This window comes from Akebia trifoliata, chromosome 11, assembly GCF_017979445.1.
Source record: "Akebia trifoliata isolate Shusen 1 chromosome 11, ASM1797944v1, whole genome shotgun sequence".
Classification (NCBI taxonomy): domain Eukaryota; kingdom Viridiplantae; phylum Streptophyta; class Magnoliopsida; order Ranunculales; family Lardizabalaceae; genus Akebia; species Akebia trifoliata.
Window position 1 is genome coordinate 15,191,121 of NC_141385.1, and position 6,000 is coordinate 15,197,120.

The following is a 6,000-nucleotide window of genomic DNA, read 5'->3' on the forward strand; positions in this document are numbered from 1 at the left end:
ATCACTGACTAATCATCTTCGTCTATGCCTATCAGGCATGCATGTGATTCCCAAATATACAATCCCATTTGTAAACGACCACCTTTACATTATAGTTCACTGGTAAAGATAAAGAGAAATAAACCCATATTCCAGTTGTGACTCCACTCTCATACATGTCTTATACCACGTATGAGTTTGGTAGTCCCTACCGTACATCTCAAAATAGTATATTAACCCGAATGATATGACAAACTATCATTTCAGATATTCACAAGCTCTTTAATAATTTACAAAATAACTACATGTATATATCATTTCCTTTTTTTTGTAAAAATAGAAATTTTCCTTGAAAACAAATGAGAAATTAACATTATAGAGTTGATAATGGATATCCAGTTTCTTACCATGCAACTATGACCACGTGGCCTAAAATAAATAACCGAATAGAAATATAAATTGCGTCTCGCGCTACAAAAAATAAATAAATATGCAAGTATATCATTATCCCTAGATATCCATTCACCAACCCACACACAACATTACAATGTAAAATACAGACATCACCCCTCGGGTGTGATTATTACATTTTACTATTTCATCATCTTTTTCCTTTTTTCGATTTTTGCACATTTTACATTTCCAAACACCTCATTTATTTTTCGATATTCATTCACTCATATATTCATTTTTTGATATTAAATCATTTTTCACACTTTGAAATTCATTTTTATCATTTAAATTAAAATTTTACAAGACTTATATCAAAACGGGGTCTGAGTAATATATAGAATCCATATAGCAGAAATAACTCGGTGAAATGTCCTACCCATATATAATTTGTTATAAAATATAATTAAATACATCAAATATGAAGGTCTGGGCGTGAATTTGAAATAATAAAATGTAATTTTTTTAAACACATCACAAATTTTCGTTTAAACCCTAAATACGATTTTTACAATCTACAGTTACCAATAAAAATTGAGAGTCTTTACAATTTTTGTGAGATAGGATCGAAGCACGTGCATGAAAATTGAGGTGGATCAGACATCGAGACGACTGATTTTTGAATTTAGCCCGTGAAAGCGCCCTCGATCTGCGGGGTGTGCGGATCCACTTTTGGTTTTTGAGGTTTGTGAGTCACCACCTAGTTATTACGGTTTAGGAATCAAATATTGACTCTACCAATAGATAAGATATTAATCTACACAGAGAATATGTCTAGGCATCAGATTAAGGGGTTGGAAGGGGTTAGGCACCAACCTCACCCAGCAAACGCCGGTCTATACTTTTCCCAAATAATACTACATTACAAAATAGATCTAAAAAATATAAAAAAAATATAAAAACAATTACCTAGTGGATTACAGCAGTTCCCTCAGTACTGGCAGAGGGTATCCTTGTATAGTTTCCTTGCTATTCCTCTATCACTGGATCTGTTTCTGATCTTCAAGTTGAAGTATCTTTCTTCTAGATCTGAGTAGTTCCTAACTTTTTAAAGGGATTTCTGGGTGTTTTTGGAGGATTTTTGAGGGTTTTTTGAGTAAAAGTTGGGGTGGATGATAGGTAGGGAGTTAGGACTTCAAAATTAAGATTTTTAGAAGGTTAATGAGACTTTTTGACCTACTTTTTCTAAGATTTTTTTGACCACTGAAATTAAGTTGTGGAGGTTCCTATTTATAGATTTTTTTGAAGAATTAAGGTTTGACTAGATCTCTTTTTAGATAAGGTGAATTAGGATTTTGACTTAAGTCTTATTTGATTGACTAGATTTCTTAAGATTAAGGTTTTAATTAGGATTTTGACTTAAGTCTTATGAGATTGACTTGCTCTTTTAAATTAGATTTTTTAATCTTGCGTACAATGAAAGAATATATTTTTAAGTTTTGTGGAGAACCTCCTTAATTATATCTTTAATTATTTGGACCTCTAGATAGAAGGGTCTTTTAATAAATATCAAGGGGGCTCCACTTAAATAAGTGAGCAACCATCAACAATTTTGCCTGAAGGCTTGATTGATTAATTTTCTTGATTTAGATTTTTAAATTAATTTTGTTAAGGTTTCACTTTACGTTAATTAATGTTTTATTTATTAATTTTAAAATTTAAAACTTTTAAAATTGAAAAATTATCGTTTTACCCCCGAAAAGAACTTTTGCATTTCAAGTCATTTTTCGATGTTCCGGGATGTTTTGGAATCGATTTTTTGTAAGGAATTCGATGGGATTATCGGTTTGAGTCACTTATGAAATTTTTGGCGTAAAATGATTGTGAACCCTTATGAGGGGTATTTTCATAATTTTATCAAATTTGGTGAAAATTGGTGGAATGGTAATTTGATTTCCTTTTGTTGTTTTATGTGTTCAAATGGATTTTCCTAGCGTAATGTAGGCTCTAGGAATGTCTTGATGTTATGGGTATTTTGGTAATTTGGTCATTTTTTAGTGATTTTTGTCGTAAAATTTCTTTTTGTCTGAAAATGATGATTTATATGTTTTGGGTCATATTTCCCTATCGTAGCGTGATTTCTACAGTTTTTTTTTGTTTGAGATACCTCATTTGAATTTCTGAAACATATCTAGCAACAAAATAGAACATTAAAATATCATCCATCATTGGGAACCATCGCAATCGGGTTGACGAGTTGATTAATCAGGCAACTACGAAAATGGGGTGTCTACAGCCTAGTGGTTTCGAAGATCTCTATGCGGTTGTCCTTTTTTCCTTTTACGGTAGAGAACGATTTGACCTCAAAATAAATGAAATTCGAGGTTTAAAAGTCGAAATCCGCGTATCTCATACACTAATTTTCAACGAAACGGGAAGAAAGAGAAGAGAAAAAGAAAAGAAATTAGGTAGATTTTGTAGAGGTCGATGTTGTTGACATTTTTTCCTTCTGCGTTGGAAGTCGACGACGGCCCATTCACGACAAATCTGAGGTTGAAAGTAGGAAAAAATTCAAATTTAAAAAAAAGTCTCAGTTGATTTTTATGCGTTGAAAGGGAAGATGAATAATGATTTTCGTTTTAAAAATTATTTATATAAGTTGCGGGATGAAATCAATATTTTTTATATTGTTTCGTTTAATGATAACTTGACCGTTCAGACTTCAAAAGTGACGAATGAATACTCTATTTTGTATAATTTTTCGTTCAGGATCTATTGGTATAGTCAAATTCCACAAATTTTATTTATAACAAAAGTTTACTTTTTCGGCCAATGGAACCCTAAAATTGATGTTGTTTCCATTTTTTAAGATAATGAATTTTTGGACTCCAAAAATTATAAGTAAATAGTCTATTTTCTATAAATTTTTTTTATGAACCCAATAGTGTAATCGAATTTTAAAATTCTTGCTCTAGAAAAAAGTCATTATTTTAGCCTGGTCCGACTAGAAAATAGAAGATTTTACAATTTTTTTGTTTGGACTCGCATTTGAGCGTGCTTATAGGCTAAATTATGTTTTTCAACCATTTTGAATCCAATGGTTAGATTTCATTAAAAATGATCAGAATAAAATTTTAAAGTTTTACCCAAGTCTCACTTTTAAGATTTTCTTAAACTTCTACTATTTATTTTTTTCTCGATATACGAATAAAAAATTTGAGGTTTTATACTTGGTGTTCACTATCAAAGAGGTTTATGGTTCACCTCGAACATTTTACATAGAATTTTTATATCTGGCTAAATTTTAAAAATCTTAAGATCGAGAGAATGCATCTTCTCAAAATTTGTGAATTTTATTCCATAGAAATTCACTAACCTCTACTCTTACTAAGAATCTTCGATTCTAACAAGAGTTTGGTTTTTGTGGGATGAACCAAATAACCACATACATTTGTTTAAAGAAAAACAAAATAAAAGACTCACACAATTCTATAAGGTTTGCCAATGGAGATCTTGAGTTCTTCGAGTCCTTGAGCTCAAAAGTACATCTCGACAGTTGGATCTTCTAATCAAGCTTTCAAGCTCGTCGGTTCCTTGTGATTACTCTTACCATTATCTTCTTTTGCTCCTTGCTCCATGAATGTACCAATGTATGTGCAAGGTGTGGTTTGATGGTTGGAAAGGGATCAAGTGAGAAGTCTGGGAAGGTTGAAGGGGTTTACCTAAGTGTAGGGTTTGATGAGAATATAAAAGACTTTCAAAGTGTGGAGAAAGGAGAGACAATCTTCTCTAGGGTTTGATCCAACAACTATAACAGCAGGACTGTGATTCAAAAGTCTCTTACCATGCTTGATGAGCAGTGTTACCATGCAAATTATAGAAATGCCATGGGGGGTATTTTGGCCATATCTTCCAAACGGTAAGTCCGTTTCATATGCTGTTCGGGGAGATGATATATCTTACTATGTAGAACATCCCCAAACTGTCACCAAGGGTTGGATCATGGAATAAATGGGTGAAATGACCAAAATAACCTTTTTAACATTTCAGGTCAAATTGAGCTTCCGGGAAGGTTGGTGCTGAAATGGTTCGCAAGTGTGCTAGCTATTACCTATATAATGCCAACTATAAATCACCAAGGAATGAAAATGAATTTAGTATGGTCAAATTTCTAATGTCCCCTCTATGATCATTTTTGATTCTCGAAAAGATCGATGAGAGAACGAGTTTCCTTAATCATAGTAGGTCGACCTATCACTCATCTACATATTGGAAAAAGATTTTGGGTGGTTTCATTACCTTTTGAGTTTCATGTACACACATTGGAGATTTTTGTCGAGGCATGTGCGGTTGAACATCTTTACCGAAGTCTTTATTAGTGTTCAATGATAAATTGATCTGATACTCAACATATGTCTCGTAATTAACAAATATAGAAATAACAATCTCCTCCTTTGCCAATTACGATACAAAATCCTAAACTAGACAAAAAAGATTGGGAAACATTCCTAGAATGACCAACACGACTTACACCCGATTAGAATCTTACAAAAGTATTTAAAAATAAATACCTAAGATTCTAACTGCTTCGTTCCCCTTGAATGTTTTACCTATAAAAGTCAATTTAGACCGTACACACGAGTGGAAATAACATTCTCCCCTTTTTGTTAATATTTGACAAAGAACGTAATCAACCCAATGTCGATACAAAATATATACCAATAAGTATAGGGGAAAAGATACATATACGCAATTAATATGACTATCAGAGTGAGATGCATGATGGAAGAAAATATAGACATACCCAATATAATATGATTATTAAGCATGGGTATGGCATGATAAATGACACTAGAAATATATAACTAAAGAGAACAATGTAAGAACATGCAAATGTGTGCAAAACAGAAGATATGCAAATAATCGATCATAAACACACAAAGCAGTTATAAAAGATTTTACAATAAAGAAATAACTGTATGAAAAATAAATGCCAAAATGATTTAACGATTGAAACATTGGCATAACATGCTAATAAGATAATAAAGTATGCAAATAAAAGTATAGTAATTGTAGCATGATAAACATGTGAGAAGATTTAAGGAAATACCAATATGAATACTCATACGAGGCAGCTAAATATCATATGAATTGTGTCACGTGACTACATTTGGTCATTATACTCACCAAATAATTTTAAATATAAGAAATAAATGTAAGAGATTTTTGGGAGCACAAAAGGCGAACAAAACACATGAGGGAATCAAAAGTGACCCAAATTACAATTTTGAAGGTGTTGTCGATTTTACCTTGCTATCAGGCCGGTCCTATCATGTCAGGTTGAGCTTAAGCATGGCCCTACCATGGAGAGAAAAAAATTGCAAAAACATTTTTTGTAATTTTTTTCAGGTTCCTCATGGTGTTTACATACAGAAAATGCTATGGAACACCCTTTAATCTCTCTCAATAAGGCTAGAAATTTTTTATCAAAATGTGCCTGTACGGGAATTGGTCAAAAATTGATAGGAGAGAAAATTTACAGAAATTGTCCAATGAAGGCGACAATGGCCCGTGAGAACTAACTTATGATGGGTTTAGGAACCCAAATGTACCAATTTTCATAAGTTTTAG